The sequence below is a fragment of the Vipera berus genome, assembly GCF_964194415.1.
Source record: "Vipera berus genome assembly, chromosome: 4".
Taxonomy (NCBI): domain Eukaryota; kingdom Metazoa; phylum Chordata; class Lepidosauria; order Squamata; family Viperidae; genus Vipera; species Vipera berus.
Genome location: NC_138206.1, coordinates 81,398,462 through 81,413,046, shown reverse-complemented (window position 1 = coordinate 81,413,046; position 14,585 = coordinate 81,398,462).

Below are 14,585 nucleotides of genomic sequence, written 5' to 3'. Positions count from 1 at the left end.
TTGCTTAATTCCAATTCCTTTATTGTAGTATTTTTAGACAAGCGTTTTTTATCATACTGGCTAAAAATTAGAGTAGCACCTGTCTATGCATAAATCTGAAAGCTTAAAAATCCACCCTATTAACTAATGTCCAGGGCAATGAGATCCTGAACAACTCAGTACATGAGAAGTGCCCCTTTGCCTCAGTTTATGAACATTGAATGCTGCTTGCTGCTTCTCTCATTTCCTTCACCATCGCACAAAAGCATTCCAATAGAGCGACCAAGTTTCATGACCAAAATTATGCGGGTTCACCCAGAAGCAACTTTCAGTAAAGCTTAGAGTACTCCCATAATCTTTTGCATATTGGCTTGGAAGGAAGCCCCACTATGCTCAGCGGAAACTATTCCTATTCAGATCAGAACTAATTTCTTTAAATCTTCCCGACCCCAAAGACAAGGAGCAAGATCCCATTCTATGTTGTACTTAGTGGTCCTCTCCTCTGAATAGATGCTATGCCGAAATTTAAAACCGCTTGACCCATCTCCTTCTAAAAATACAGTTCCAGGGGAAGTCAGGATCCCCCAGAACGAATGGGACCCTTTGCTTCCAATAAAATAAAGATAGGATCAGGATCTTAAGAGATTTCCCTGAGCTCCCTTTTTTCGGCTGAGTTTTTATATTTCTTCATTCTTCTGTCAGCCAGAGAGGGGTCTCATTCGCTTGCCCTAATTTCAACAATGAAAAGCCTCGCTCTGTACTCTTTAACAGCACCATCTCTTCGTCTGGCAGAGCAACAGAAACCCTTAGGTTAAAGGGCAGAAAGGAACATACAAAACATCGAATAGAATTCTGAGTGCCATTCCCGATTCTAACAAGGCTGGACAGACTTTCGGTAGCAAGACTGCGTTCAGCTGACTTTCTCATCCCTCGCCCCAAGTGAAAAGGGCTGATCTCTCCTGGTTGAACTCAGTTCCGAGGCAGAAACCCCTTAATAATTCCAACGAACTATTATCTAATTTCAAGACAGCTTGCTTTAAACACACACACACACACACACACACACACAGAGAGAGAGAGAGAGAGAGAGAGAGAGAGAGAGAGAGAGAGAGAGAGAGAGAGAGAGAAACTAACAAGACCATTCAATACCCACACCTCCTTCGGTGAAGTTGATTGGTGAATATAATCATTCACCAATGTGAAATATAGCTATTTGGGAGGAGGAGGGAAGGTCAAACTGGCGAGGCAGCAAATTGTATACTGCCTAGGTATTGTGTATATGGGGGTGGGAACTCAAGGAGTTTCTTGAAGGGAAGATCCCTAGTTTAAGGTACAATTAAGTTTCTTTAAAAATCGAAGTCGCCCCCGGAGCAAATTTCTTCTCGTTTCTGGTGGATGCTACATTGGAAAGAACAGAAATTTATATGTGTATCCAAGGGTTAAGCACTACCTACAGGTATCCAAAGAGAGCTCTGAGAATGTCCTGGAGTTAAAAGCATTTTTTTGGCTGAGCCCATCTCATATTCATGTGTAGTCAGATGGATAGAGCCCTATTAGAAGGTGATTAGATTGACTTCTATGTAGCCAACCAACCTACTAAACCCATTTTCTTAAACTAGCTAAATTGTCAAATTGTTTATCTGGTTTGATTTCAGTATGCTGCAGTAGGAATCCAACAGTTGTGACATATACACAATAATTTGTAAGCTAGGGGTGGATGTTAATTCAATTAAGAGTTACTCAAACCTTAATGAAGCAAACTATAGAGGCTGTGTGAACCAGGTACCTGGTTATCATCCAGGAAGAGACAAAAAAGAGTTCTGTATCATTTTGAAGTTTAATTCAGAAGTATTGTTAACAGATTCTTAATGACAACAAGAAGTGAAGAACCACCAAACTGGTTTACTTAAACTTGATTTGGCTGTTGACCAAAACCATTACTTTTCAGGCCTATCATACCATGGTTAACAAAACTCTCCAGCAGTGTTAAATTCCACAATGTCATGTCTAAGCCAATCAACGTCTCTGGGAGGAGCAACCACCAATCCAGCTGCTTCTAGAATAGAGACAAAGTGCAAGACTGGACCTTAAAACCTGGCCATCTGGCTCATGAGAAAGGGAACTGGTGCTGGACAGGAATGTGGATGGTCCTCTCCCTTCAGTTAATTAAAACTTTCTTCTCCAGAGATTGTTATGAATTATTTCTGCATATATGAGCATTGACCTCTGCCCAGTCTACAAATGTATTTCCTGGAGGAATTGCATGGAAGATGATGTGGATGATGATAAAGACTATGTGTCATGTCCATTGTGATGGTTTTGCCTCTTGCAAAGAGGAATGTGGTGCATGAAGCTGTACTAACATACAGATAGCAATCAGTTTCTAGCAGATTTTTTTCATAACTTCTCACCCATCAAATTTGTATTGAGAAACATAAGAAAACCTGTTGCCCCAATATTAAAACTCCAAAGCTTGAGTCAAAGAGTGATGTTAGTGTAAATGGAACATTCATACTCAAAAGGACAGTTGGACAGAGGAGCTGTTGCTTTCATTTCCTTTCCAACCACTTTTGGAAACAGGATTGACTATCACTGACAAATCTTTCTATTGCAGAAATCAATGAATATTCCCACCATCCCTCCACTATTAAGAACAATAATACAGCATGTCTTCGTTTTTGTTCTTTGAGGTTAGGCTCAATCAAGAAAAGGCTGCCTTTCAATCTCTGTTAATTAATCTGTTCTTCCTGGCATTGGAAGGAGAATAGGGAGACTCTTAATGAGGATTCATCAGGTGAGCAGGAAAATGTGTGGAATACAATGGCTGTGTGTAATTAGAATTTTAAAGCATCTTAAAGATTTTAACATTGCCATTTCTGTGAACTGAAAGTCTATTTATACGATGCACTCCTCTGTACATTTCAGAACTAGCCACTCTGGTCATCATGGCTAATGCAGTCTTCTGGAAGTTGTAGTTATGAATGATATAGGGAACCTACAGGTTTGCCACATAAGTGTTTGTCATGCCAGTTTGTCGTGTCAGAATTTTTGAACCCCAATTAACCAATGGAAAGGGACTAAGAGATTTATAGTCCAAAACATCTGCAAGGCAGAGGTCACCCATCTGCAGTTAGAATGCTATATGGCGTTAGAACTGGTAATAAGGATTGGAATTCCCTGTCAGCCAGAGAACCTATTTGCTGATTAGAGACCAATTATTTCTCGCTAAGTTTTTTCCTTATGTTGTTGTAAGGTTTTCCTTATGTTGTTGTAGGGGTTATATAAAAAAACAGAAAACCCCTGTCTTGAAATCTTGGGGGAGAGAGCAAAACATAAGAGCAATTAATTGATTATGAAGTGGCTCTAGACAATTGCTGCCTTGGGTACCTTAGGGCTTACCCACAGTTAAATGAAAAATGGTTTGCTTCATCAAATTTTCTGATTAGCAGTTAGGCTAAAGTACTGCTGGTTTGTGGTTTACTGGCTGAAGGAAACCCAGCTCCTAGCTATCCCACTTGAATGGACATCAGGAAATTTTTCAGAGGAAGGAGAATGTGCAATGTCTTTGGCTCTTTAGAAGAAAGGTGCAAAGTGGAAGTAATAATCACGGCTTTAGCATGAAATAAATTCTAATACTAATAGTGATAGTGTGTCAATTTGCCTGCGGCAGAAGAGTAACATCTCCGTCTAGCTAGATTGAAGAGTTATGAGAGCTCAATTAAGGCTTAAAAGATTTGCTGTCTGGGATATATTTTTACTTTGGTTTCCAAGAAACCTCGAAAGCCAGGTCTGAATAGTCCTGGCAAAATCACTTAATCACTTTTATTAAATATTTCAATGGGCGCTCTGTTCTAGGAGACGGTGATTTCCTTGATAGCCAGAGCAAGACATCCCGAAGTGCTGAGTGGGTGACATCTGAATCTGGGGCGGAGCGCAACGCAAGATCATCTTCGGGGGACCTGATTCTCTCCTTCGCTCAACTGCAGAAAGAGGCCGGAGAACCCGAGAACTGTGCCAGAGCCTCGGGGAGAAGGAGCCAACCAGCCTCCCCGCTTTAGCAAACACCCGACCCTCCTCGCTAGAAGAGCTTCTCCCCCGGCCGGGCAAAGGAGGCTGCAGGGGGCGACGGACGCGTGAGCCGAGCCAAGCGGCCGTCTGTTTCTTTTCGCCCTGAGCTTCGCCTGAAGCCAGAAGCCCCTGAAGAGGGGGAGGAAAGGAGCGGCGCCCGAGCTCCGGCCGGCCAGTGGCTGCAGCTGGATCCCGGCGTCTCAATTAGATCGGCCGGAGGCCAAGCGAGCTCTCCCGCTGCCCCCGGCATTGACTGCGCCAGCCGAGGGAGATCGAAAGCAGATGGGCCGAGCCCCGCTGCCTCCTCGCCCGGCCCCGCCTCCTTGCCTTCCCGGCCGCTGCCGGTCCTCCGGGGCCGAGATAGACCTGCCGCGCCAGGCGCCGGACTTCTTCCCGCTGAGCCCCTACCACAAGCGAAGTAGCGAGGCCGGGGGCTAGCGCCCAAGAGTAGGCTCCTTACCGAAGGCTGGGCGGATGCACACCCGGGCTATCGCGGCTGGGTCATCGCCGCAGGGTAGCCTTACCGCACATCACGGGCGAGAGATGGGACCAGTTAAGTTGGAGCAAACTCAAAAGTGAGCTCCGGGAGAAGCAGGTGATGCCGGCGGACTGAGCAGGGAAAGACAACGAGCGCGTCCACTGGCAGCCTGTGGGACAATCAGCGCTTAGCGGCGATCCTAAATGCCTCAATAAAACCCAAACCATTAGTTTTTAGGGACGTCTTGAGTCAGCCTTTGGCTAAATTCTATACTGTAACCGCTTAAACCCAAAAGATTAACTGCAGAAGAGCTGGACTCCTGCGAAGGTATTTTTGCACAGTTTTCTTGCCAACAGTAATTAAGCGGTTTTTCCTCGAGTTCTTTCAGGAAGTTTTCGGAGCTCTCAGATTAACTCACAGACTGGGGTTTCCTCATGGTCTCCCATCCAAGTACTAATTAGGTCTAAGCCTGCTTAGCTTCTAAATCTAAGCTTGATCCATCAGGATCTTCTCCTTGCAAGATTGACACACTTGCCTGAGAGTAAGCCCTACTAAATTCATTAGACTGACTGCTGTATAAAACTTTCTGAGAGGGCACTGGTAAGTCCATAGCCATGATTTTTGTCTCCACATCCACAAACATAGGTGTGACTGGTTTGCGTTTTTGGTTTTCTGGTGAACCCTGACATTTGAGATTCATACTGCTACTGACTAAACGAGGGGTGGCTGGCTCAGGAATTCTGGGAGTTGAAGTCCACGAGTCATAAAAAAGCCAAGGTTGCCTACCCCTGGACTAAACAAACCCTACATAATTTGTATAAAAATTGTATGCATTGATTATGGGTGCTAAAATCTCCACTACTAAAATGAGGAATGAAAAGGTATCTCTACCATCTGTAAGGACCCACCCCAATCCACGTCTTAAGAAAGAAGAACTCTTGGAGACAGAATTGTCCAAAAAGGAACTTTTACTGAAACATAATTGTCAGTGGGAAATCTAGACAGGATCTGAAAACTGTGTTGCAGGTTGGTACTTTTAAAGTCTCCCCAAGTGAAACCCCCCTCCCCTCAGTCCATTTGGTCAGTTCCGGATCAATTAAAGTTCAGGTGTCAAAACCTTCCAAGGGAAAAGGGATCTTCCATGCCTTTACAACATTTCCTTCCTCCCTTTCAGATTCTAATCGGAGATACAAACCAGATCTCTTCCCCCCCCCCTTTCTTTCAAAGGTTCTTCCCCTGGTCTAATGACGGCCTCCAGGCAGGCTGAAATAAACACCCTTGCAACAAATGGATAAGGATAGCCAATTAACATCTTCTCTTCTCCTCCTTGGGAATGGCAGAATCCAGTGAGGGATGTAAGATTTTAGAACATACAGATAGAGATTATGAATGGGATATAAATGGATTCTGACACCATCATTGCCTTCCACCACATAATGATTTCAGTCCTATAATGTAGCCTGACATCATGTTAATGGTCCTACAAACAAGTAGTTGACTATCAGTTCTTATGCTTCACAGTTATATTGGACAAATGAGAAAGTCAGTAAGCAAGAAGCAAAAGGAAGTTATTCCCTGGTAACTCTAATGGCCTCTTTAGAAACAGTTCAGATTAGCACCATCTCTTCCCAATTGCAGTGACATAATCTGTCCATCCTTTCTAAAAATATATCATGCTTGTTTGTGTATCCTCAGTGGTATAAAGAACAAATACAGATCAACTTTTATAGCATCAATTCTACAGCCATGAAGGAGAGAGTGAGGTGGACTATCATTTTTACTGAACCAGATATAATAAGGAGTTTGATTTCAAATGTAAGTGCACAAGGCAGTGTAGGCTCTCCCCCACCCACATGGCCCATGGCAGATTTCTATTTTAGTGGGGATAGAGAAAGTCACCCATTTTACTTTGACTTAAATATCTGGAAAAGAGAATCCACTTCCCTAAAGCTGCTGGGAGGTCAGATCTTCCATACAAAAAATAACTATCCTGCCAAGAGAGTACCTTTCTCTTTGGGAGAGTAAAGGTAACTCTGACCAACCAAATTGTCAAGATCAGCTGGAATATCTGGTTTCAGCTTTTTGGTATCAACACCACTAAAACTTTCGGCTCCAGGGGAAACCGTCTTGGTCTGATAATGATAGGCATAATGTGGCCTTTCAGGTTTGCTACACGTTCTAAACTGAGAGAGGGGTATGGATTACAATTACAAGGATTTCCACATACTTTCTACATGGGAAAACTCTCTCTCCTCATCTCATAAATGTATGTGAAGAGGTAATTTTGTGGCCAAAGAAAGGCTACTGCAGTTGCTTTAAGTAACCTTTGTTGTGAGGTTCTCAGGGCTGGACCCAGTTCATGCTATGGAACTGAGCACAGAGTGGTTCTGCTCATAAGAAAGCAAAGGAATAAAATTAAGCTTTGTGGGTGTGCTGTCATATAATTACAAAATGGGCATGTGGATACTCACAAACTGATAGAAGTCCCTAGCAGAATTTTGAATTGGCTGCCTTCTAAATTAAATTAGATTTTCACAATCTAATTAAAATGAGGTGCCATTGGAAATGAAGGGAGTTCCATACAAGGCTCCTCAAATAATCAGCGACATTAACTACTATCTTAAACAGACTGTGACCAGGGAATAACATCTTGAAAACACTGTGTGGTTCTACCTGGGGCTCCTCAGCTTCCACCTTGTGATCTTCAACTCTTGGCCACATCTTTTCTACAGCAGAATATTGTTCCCCAGTCTGGATAAATAGTAGCCATACCAGATTGATCAACACACAGCTGAATCATACCATGTGCATCATATGGGGCACAATAAGGATTATCTCCACTTTCTGGTTACCAGTTTTGAGCCATATTCCTTCACCATGTCTACAAAGAGAAAATGCTTTACTGTAAGAGCATAAGAAAATAATTAGTAACATTCACCTGCCTATCAATGCAGATACTATGATGCTATGAATAAGGCCTTTGCTCTAGACATCCATCTATTAGGACAGCTAGAAACTTACAGATAACAACTTCAATCTGCTTCAGGTCTGGGCACAAGAATGGTCCTCTATTGCTCCTCTATTGCATTCTTCATAGTGACACAACATTCCCCACTTTACAGCCAAAACAAAAGAATCAATTTAGCTGATAAAACTAGACTGGCAATTTAATCTCAATCCTCAATAGGATTAAGACTAAACATGACAGGTGTGCTAATTCATAAATGGGAAAAACTCTCCTCTTTGGACTTCAGCAGTGGTGCTCCAAAGCAGACAGTGCAACCCTCTCAGCACATACCAGGGAAACCCTGGAGACTTTCTGTATGCAAGTCCATCATGAATTGACTATATAAATAGTCTACCTTTGAATTTATAAATAGAGTAAATAGTTTCATATTTGATCATTGGGAATGTAATTGTGATATGTTTTGTTAACATTTTCACCATATGCCAAACAAACAAACAAACTACCTTGGAAAAATACACAATTGATTGTTTATGATGATCCGTGTTTTCGTTGCCAGCCAAAACTAACTCTGGTGGTCCTGAGTGAAATGATTCCCATCCTGGTTTCCTCCTATATTCCTACATTTCGTGGAAAGAAAGTGTAGAATTTCAGACTTCAAAATAAATCCAAACCATTCACATTGCTTGGATCTCACCCTGCAGGCTAATATTTGCCAACAGGACATGTTGCACTCAGGTGATCCTCGAAACTTCTGGATAAATCCTCCTCCTGTACTTACGTTCTCCCTACAAAAAGAAAAAAAGAAAGCCCTGTGTATTGGTCATCTCAAGTTGCAGTAGATATCTCACAAGGCCTCAACTGTCTTTTTAAACAAGGAGGGGGCATCTGGTTATCTCCTAAAAGAAAGAAGATAAGGGGATAATGTTCCAAAAAAGAAAGAGAGAAACGACAAGTCAGCCAGAATTAAGTGTGATTCTGAGGGGAGAAAAATGTGCAAGAGCAAATTAGCTCCCTTTCAGGGGGAGACTGAGCTCCAGGCCTTCCCTGCCAGCTCCAGAGCATCCCCCCCCCCAACTTCACCTTGGGGCGTTGGTTCCTCCCACTGCATTTCCCTCCTGTGGTGATCACAGGATCACTCTGGGATCACAGAAATGGTTTAATTTGGGTTGTGGGGAGATTGAGAGGAGAGGAACCACAGGCGGAGGAAGACACATTTCGCTCTCTGTAATCGCACCTTCTTATTACATTTTATGGATGGGCAATGTGGCCGGGGTGGATCAATCCAATCCATTCATAATCAGGATTGAGGACACCTATTTGAATTAAAATCTATTAGCTCCTCCACGAGAGACGTGGCCCAGGCCCAAATCAATAAAACGCACAATAGAGTCTCACTTTCTATTTTTTTTAAACCCTCTCGTATAAAATGTGCTAAGAAAAAAAAACTTCTCTTGATCGATTCGATCCTTATAAATATTTAACCGGCCTAGAAAAAAAAGGGAGGGGGAAGGGGAGGCAATGAGAACTTAGCGGAGGAAACAGAAGGCTATCGTAATCAACATGCCAGGCGTTCAGATTATAAAACATATTGTCATAGGACTGATGCATTTTGGAAATGATGTGTGTGTGCGTGTGTGCGGCACTGGAGAGACAAGCTGGCTTTGGGAGAGTTGAGGATGACTTTTTTGAGAAAGACAATGACCCGGGTGTGTTAGTGTGTGTAAGCCAAAAAGGGTCAGGCGGAATCCACAGTGGGCCCAGTAATCCATTCAAGGTAAGCGAGATAGAAACAAATGCTGACTTGCCCAGCGTCGGGCAAAAGGTAAAAAGAGCATCTCTCAGCGCTCCACCCACTCACCACCGCTTCCCTGAATTAGCCCGGGATTGGGCTAGGGCAGAATTGGCCGTCCGGTCCTGTATGGCCGTTGCGTGGCAATCCTTTCTGAAGTCTAATCAATGAGAACATCGCCCGAGCAACGTCCGGGAAAGAGTAGGGAAGGCGAATGGAAGTGTGGGAAATAGTAGCGCTCTCTGGGAAAAAATTCCAGGCAAATCCCTGAGAGCTCCCTGAGATCTGGCCATTCTGCCGGGTGATGCACACACAGTTCCCACGTTCAGAGAAAAGATGGCCAATTCATTTGGGCATCCCTCGCCCGCATCTCCCAAACTGCAGAGCTTCTTTTCTCGGTAAAGACTCAGGGATGCCGAGGTGCGGATTGAACCGGCTATTTTTTTTGGGGGGGAACGCTCCCAGGGAAACGAGATTTTAGCCTGGAAGGTACCTGTGTAGACACACACAACCACACACCATTCCTGCCCTTACAAGAGGCCTATCGATCCTCCTCCTATGCCCACTGCCAAATGTCTGACCCGGAAAGCCGCAGCTAAGGACTAGAGACTTTTGGAGGCGAGGGGATTTAAAAGCCAGCTCTGAAACAGGCCCGAGATCCGAGGTGCAGAGACAAGGTCAAGTCCTTCCTCACCCGAAAAACCCTACAAAAGAAGAGGTTGCCATCTAGGGGCAGAGAAGCCACCAGGAAAGCAGAACAGCTGCAGGAAGGAGCAGCTTCTGTGCAGATGCTTCAATGTGTCCCTGCCTATTGAGGCCCCCATTTTTCTTCACAAAGCATCAGGGATTAGTTAAAATGTTAGGAATTCATATTTTGTTATCGCCCCATTGTTGCTTTTTTCAAAAATAGAGATTAATAATAATAGTGGGAGGGAGAATCCATCTTTAAATCCGGGTGAAAATGTCAGGAAGGCAAGCAGAGACTGTTTTAAATCTTCGTAGGGGAACAAGGCAGACGGAGGATCGCGTTTCTCCGACCGGTCCCAAATCTGGTGGAGCCTCTGTGTAACCTTTGAGGCTTGTCGTCAGAAAGTTTGCCACAAAGCAACCTTGTTAGAGGTCTCCATCAAGCGGGAGGTATCAAAACCAAGGGTAAAGGAATGGGGGCCGAATTTGATGACGGCTTTAAAGAGAACCGGTTGATTCGATTTCAGAGGGAAATAGACAAAATCAGGACTTAGCACACACACACACCCGCACCGACTGGTTTGCAAACTCGTTAAGTTGATCTGTTTCCAGATCTGAGTCTACCGGGGCGCCCCCATAAGAGGTAATGGTTCTCCAAGGACGGATCGCGGGAAAAGAGCGCCTGCGAACAGCCATTCTTTTTCCTTTTTGAATAGGAAAAGCTCCCGTCCCCACTCCCAGGGACATAGCCTAGGCAAAACAAAGAGACCCCAAAAGTGGATTCAGGGATTTCATCCAGTCTTGACCACGCGAAACAGGAAACGCGAAGAAAGTCCGCTCTTCCTACTCGGCGATTAAGATCACAAGCCATACTTCCGTTTCCAAACCGGTCCTCTCGGAAAGCAAAAGTTTGGGCATTTTTAAAAAACTTTTCTTTTGTGCCCCCTTCTTTCTCGCTCTACCATAGCTTAATTCGTCAACTGCTCCGAACGAATTCGCATTTGTGTTGAATATAGGCGAACCTGTCTTTGACATGGGATGTCGTAAAAACGTCAGGAGCAAAAATATGACAGTGGTTTGGCTTCACAGTTTAACAGGGCCCTGATAGGAAAGCAGCGATATGCTCCCAGCCTCCCAGCCCCGCTTTGAGATTGCTGCATAATTGGGAATGGCAGAATCCCTCTGCTCCCCAGGATCCGAAAATGTCCAAAAGAGAAGCGCTCTCTCTCTCTCTTCTTCTCTCCCCCCCTCTCTCTCAAAAAAGAGTTTAAACAACTCCCACCTACCAAGAAAAATTGGGCCCTGTCAAGCATACAGTGTGTGGTCATTTTCACACACACGTTTCTAAGCGCCCATGTCTGCACGGAATCTGAGGTTAAGGCGTCTTGTCCAATCGGTGGGCAGGCAGGGCAATTGGTGGGGACACAGGCATTATTGCTGAGAAGGAATGAGGAGACATTTTCAGGTATATCTTGGAGCACATTTCTTTTATGCTTGCCCTTCCCCCGTTTCTGATGACCCTAAGTAAATGTTTCTACAAGTAGGATCTATCTGGATGGTTAGGAAAATGATTAAACATCGTAACAGAATTTCAGCAAGAAATATAAAATATACACTCTGTACTAATGTTAGCTTGGGGTTTATCCTTTTCATGTAATTAATTCGGTTTAACATGAGGGATTCATTAATTTGGAATTTAGTCGGGGAAATTGTCCCCCGATTTGTTTGAAATATACTTCGACAGAAGATTGCCAAGGGTGTTTAAACTTTTCAAACACGCCCGGGGTACAGAGGGAAAGAAATCCAGGTGTCAGGAGATCACATCTGCATACCTTGCCAAGACCCAAGGTTGGAGCGAATAAGCACTTGACTTTATTCCTTGGGTGCAGGATTGTAGTATTTGATAGGGTCGGGAAGAGATCGCAACTGCACTTGCAAGTGGCGGGGAAGATGATTTAGGACGTTGTGCAGAAAGGCAGGAGGAAGAAAGGAACTCTCCCCCCTATTGGTGAGAAGGCTAATACCTCATTGAGCTCCAGCATTTCCCAATTTGGTGCTGTTCAGCTGCGCTGGAGGGTCACTGGGAGCCAAATAGCGGGATAGGGATGGTGGAAGTTGTGGTCTAACCCATCACCAGATTGAGGATTTCAGATTCCTTCTGGTGGTGTCTGTAGAGACGGCTAACAAAACAAAACAAAGATGAGAAGCAGCCGTGCAAGAAAGAAAACAGGAAAAATATCCCTAGGAACTGTTCCTCAAACAAGTACCCAGAAAACAAGCCAAGATTGACTGCTTAACATTTGGGGCCAGAACATGGCTTCTCTGTTTGATGAAATCTTTCTGAAATCACTGCTATCACCAAAGAACCACATGCCAGGTCCAAGGGCGATCTACATTTCTGATCACCTCTGGCTTTTTTAGTCGCTGCTCAGAATACTTGCCTAGAGGTCTTAATTCACTGGCTGGGTTGCCTTACTTTTCAATCACTTTTATTCTGCCTAAATTTGAACTTCCCGACCCCTGTCTCAGGTGCTGGTACTGTATGAAACCTGTGATGCGATTAATTTCTTCCTCTTGTATCAAGCAAACCCTGCGGGTAGATCTCTCTGTTTCTGACCAATCCGACAGAGTTGTTGCCGGGCCTAAAGTGAGATAATCACAATCTACACTGAGTTTCCTCCAAGGGATACAAAGGAAGTCACTAGACTATTGAGAAGGGTGGTGGTGGTAAAGTGAGATGGTGAGGAAAAAAGCCAGATCTGATCAGACAACAGGCCTCACACAGGCCCGGTGACTTCTCCGAAATGTCTGCTTTAGAAGCTTTCTCTCATCCGGTGCTGCCTTTAGGCTTTCCTTTAGGTTTACTGGCGCTCGATTGGCGCTGTCCTCAAGATAGGCTTCGGGGGCCTTCACTGACTGAACCCTCCTTGTACTCCTGGAGAAGGCGAGGCCCCTCGGAAACGTCCGGAGATTCACCGGCTGTACCCGAGATCAAACGGCCAATCTTAGTTCCTCCAGATAATTATTTTAAAATTTACGCCGGAATTGATCTCCTTTTAAAAAGCACTTTTATTGTTTCCTCTTCTTTTTCTCCCTCCTCCCTTCTCCCTTAGTGAAAACGCCAAGACTGCTGCTGCTGTGGGTATTTTAATTTTTTAATTAAAAAAAGGCCTTCAGAGAAACGGGGGAGAAAAGAAAGAAGAGGGAGGGGAAGATGCTCTTCCTTAGCCCGCTGCACTAAAGGAGATTCACTCCTAAAAGTGCACAGAATGGTATACTTAGTTTTGCAGAGTGAATTACAGCACTCAAAGATTCACTGAACTCGGGAGCAAAATTGTGTGTGTGTGGAGAGAGAGAGAGAGAGAGGGGGGGGGCGCTCCTGTGGAAAGGTTAAAATAAGATATACTAAAATATTGGCGCCCTGTCTGGCAGATAAAGAAGAGGTAGACCATGCCGAGGGATATTCCTGCCCTGTCAGGATCCAGTCTGCGAAGTTCCCAGTGGGTTTCTTCTTGGAAGTCCCGCGGATTTAGGTCGGGGAACTTCGAGAGCGCATGCACAGAGAGAAACAGCAGTTTAAGCTTGGTAGGGAGTTTTCCAAGCAAGAGGGAAGCGAGAACGTGACCTTCCAGACAAAAACCCCGAATAGGCGCTTTCCCCCAGGGACTGGAGTAACCCTTGAAGGGGGACAGCGGAACGCAAAATCGGAGCATTGTCCTTCAAACTCCGCTGACACCGGGTCTGCTCTGATCCAATTTCAGAGTGAGACTGAGGGAGTCTGTAGGAACGTTCTGCCAGCCCCTGAACCCAAAGGCCACCTCTTGATAGGAAGGGAGTTCAATTTTAAGCCGCGGTGTGAACTCAGCCTTAACCGGAGCGAAAGGGGGGGGGCAGTCAGGGAAGGAGAACAGCCAGCCAGCGCGGAGCTTTGCTGCCTTCGGTCTGGGCAAACCATCGTGGATTGGTTTTATTCTACCAGAGGTTATTTACCTCTGGTGCTGAATCCGACAGAGTAAAGAAAAGGGGGGGGGGGAATCCTTTCCACTTCTCATCCCCGCCTCTCATTCCCGCTTAGATGAATCTCCCTCCTTCTCTGGGGCGATCTGAAGACATCGCTTCGATCTACAAAGGGGGATCGATTCAATCGCCCCGGGTGTTGCTCTGGCAGATTGAGGGGCCGCAATAAGAAAGCTCAAGGGAAAGCCTTGTGGGGCCCCGAAAATGCAGGTTGCCTTCTGGGATCCGCTTTTGCCCGAAAGTTTCCTGGATCTCAGCGGGATTGCCTTTGGGGCGCGGGATTGCGATGCAAGACCCGCAAGGGGCCGTTAGGTTTTCTGGAGCAGGCCTCCGCTTGGTGAAATCCCGCAGCCCCAGGAAGCTCTTTTTCCTCCAGCAACTCGCTCATCTTCAGGCGGTTACGGAGCCCAGGGTTGCATTGCCCGCAAGGGCAAACTAGCCTGCAGTCTGTCAGGTGAGAATGGAAGCTGATGGGCTCTTTTTTTCTTGGACCCCGCCCCCCTCCCCTTTTGATACCTGAGGGCGGGGTCTCTCTCTTTCTCTCTCTGTATGTGTGTGTGTGTCTGTGTCTTGGCCTAACTTGTATCAGAGCGGCAAGA